Raw genomic sequence first — 2,560 nt, 5'->3', positions numbered from 1 at the left:
TTCTTCGTGGCGAAATTGAAATCCGAGAGGTTCCTCCTGTTCGTTCCAGTAGAAGGAGAGTCAAAGTCGTCCCGGGCAAATTAAAATTGTGGGGCACGGGCATGGACAACTGCCCTTTGATGGCCGCGCCAACGGTCACGGATCATCTAGGCTTCGGGATAAGGAAGAATGACGCTGGAAGGGGCGGTATTTCTATATGGCGTTCGCGGGATCCGTTAAAGGTCCAGAAGGGGTCGACGGATGACTTCCATGAACGATCAAAAGTGACAAAATTGGTGGTTCTATAAATCGGAACGACGGAAACTGAATTGTTAATTTTGAGAATCTATGAGGCGGATTTATAAATATTTGCACAGGCTGAATTTCAGACTCCTCTTACTTACAGACGCCTCCGACGAAGAAAATTGTTTATTTTTCGCAACATCACCAACTTATTAAAATTATTAATCGAATAAATATTTATTTGTAAATTGTAAGTTTTAGTTCAATTTAAGCGATTTCCTTGTTCCTAAATCTAAATTTTCATGGTTTTTTTTTTTCAAAACAATGGATACAGATAAATATAAAAACGACGGAACACAGGTCTTCTTTTATGTGACAGTGAAGTAGTTTAATTTCTCATTAAATCAACGCAAAAGTAGCGCACGTAATCTCATTCCATCGGGATACTAATATCTGTCAGGATAATTTATTCAAAAATTTGAGAACGTAAGAGGAAGATCTAAAATGGTATTTTAAGATTTCATATTCGGAACTTAGCGTGATTTATCTGAACCAGAAGCTATGGAAACGTAAAAATGGGTTGATCCCGTAACTATGGACCATATCGCAACAATTATTTGCTAATACGTCAAATAAATAAGAAATTATTTCAGTGGACCACCGTCAGTCCTAAAATGATGCATTTAGAATTGAATAAGAAAAACTTGAATGAATTTTTGTAACACGGGAATAGATTAAACAATTTACTTACCGAAGAAAATAAAGTGTCAACCAACGATAGGATGAGGAAGGATCCAGTAGCCTGATCTAGCCCGAAGGAACAGAGTAGTTTGACCTAGCCCGAAGGAACAAGACTTGAGTCGAAGATCAGCCACGGGCGTCAGACCATCCATCCCTCCATCTCTCTTGCCCCTCTAAATCGGTTTAACCGAGCTCTCGTTAACTTCGTTATCGCTAATGCTCGTTGCAATGTAGCTAAGTGGCTGTTGCTGCCTCGAGCTGCGCTGCCCCCGAGCCTCGCATCCTTTGCCAATTACTTTACTACCGCCGAAGTCCTTATTCGATTAATCAATTAACGTAAGTTAATTTCGAAAGCAGAGTGTCTTCGATCTGTCCAGTATGGGCAACGTTCCCTACCGGCAACGAGACTGATTTTCTTGAAAAGCTCAAGTATATAAATTTCACGTTCAGTACTCGTCTGTAGGACAATCCTTGAAGTAGATATAAAAAGAACATTAATATCTGAAGAGATGTCTTGAATAAATTGGTAATGATTTTGTTGCTCTCCTAATCAGAAAACAGCTTCAAAATTTCTTTTAATAGAAGAAGGTTTGTTTGATTGATAGTGGACATTTCTTCATTGAATTGTTAATTTTAATCAACGTTTGTATCGTGAATTAAATTTCTATTCTTAGGTCTTACAATTAGCGTACTATGACTCTCAAAGCCCATGTTAAAGGTTGCTTTATTGGATGTACGTCCACAAGTTGCAACTAAATTTTTATTTCATTTGCATTTTTACTTCCTTGCTTAAGCATTGTTCTTCCCTTCTTTAACTTCCTTCCTTAGCGATGATTATACCTTCATACAATGACTTTACATTATCAATTTTCTATCCACTGAACAATTTATCTCGTTTCATTAAAATAATAGAGCACAATTATTCCCTGATTGTATTTTTATTAATGGAAAGAGTAATTGATCCATGTAACTAAGTGAAAATCTCCCTTTGATAAATGATCCAGGGAACGCGTTTCTCGAAAGTTCGAAACTCGACAAGTACATAGGTAGCTCGCGATGAACTTAGAAATCTCGAAGTGCGGTGTTCAATGTCTGGAAGCGTGCTTACTCGGCTCCGTAAACGGTATCAGCTTACGTTCGGCGAGTGTCCAGTTTCGCGCACAAGGGAATCTCGCAGTAAAGCAACTTATTTGGATTTCGTGCCTCTGAGAGCTTCGTGAAAATTACAGTTCCGAGGATAAGTGTCGTAGAAATTCCGTACGGCGCTAAGTCGAATCGATCGAATGGATCGTTTTAGTACGCTGAGTTTGCATCGGGACCCCAAAGTGCAATCGACTTCGCCGATTCCGTGAGCGTAGAACGTTGCTCAAGTATTCAGTGATGCTGTAGGTGTTCTCTTCAGCTTTATCCCCTCCATCCCATCTTTCCACTGTTCGTCTCTCGGCCCCTTCCCTTGCCGCGTGCAATTACTCTGATTTCACCTTCTGAATCGAGTAATTAACATCTCTGGGCTAGCTATAATTAATAAAGATGAATTCGACGTGCACCGACTCTCTCTCTCTCTCTCTCTCTCTCTCTCTCTCTCTCTCTCTCTCTC

Source organism: Hylaeus anthracinus, unplaced genomic scaffold, assembly GCF_026225885.1.
Source record: "Hylaeus anthracinus isolate JK02 unplaced genomic scaffold, UHH_iyHylAnth1.0_haploid 12000, whole genome shotgun sequence".
NCBI classification, from domain to species: Eukaryota; Metazoa; Arthropoda; class Insecta; order Hymenoptera; family Colletidae; genus Hylaeus; species Hylaeus anthracinus.
Note: the sequence above shows the minus strand (reverse complement) of the source record.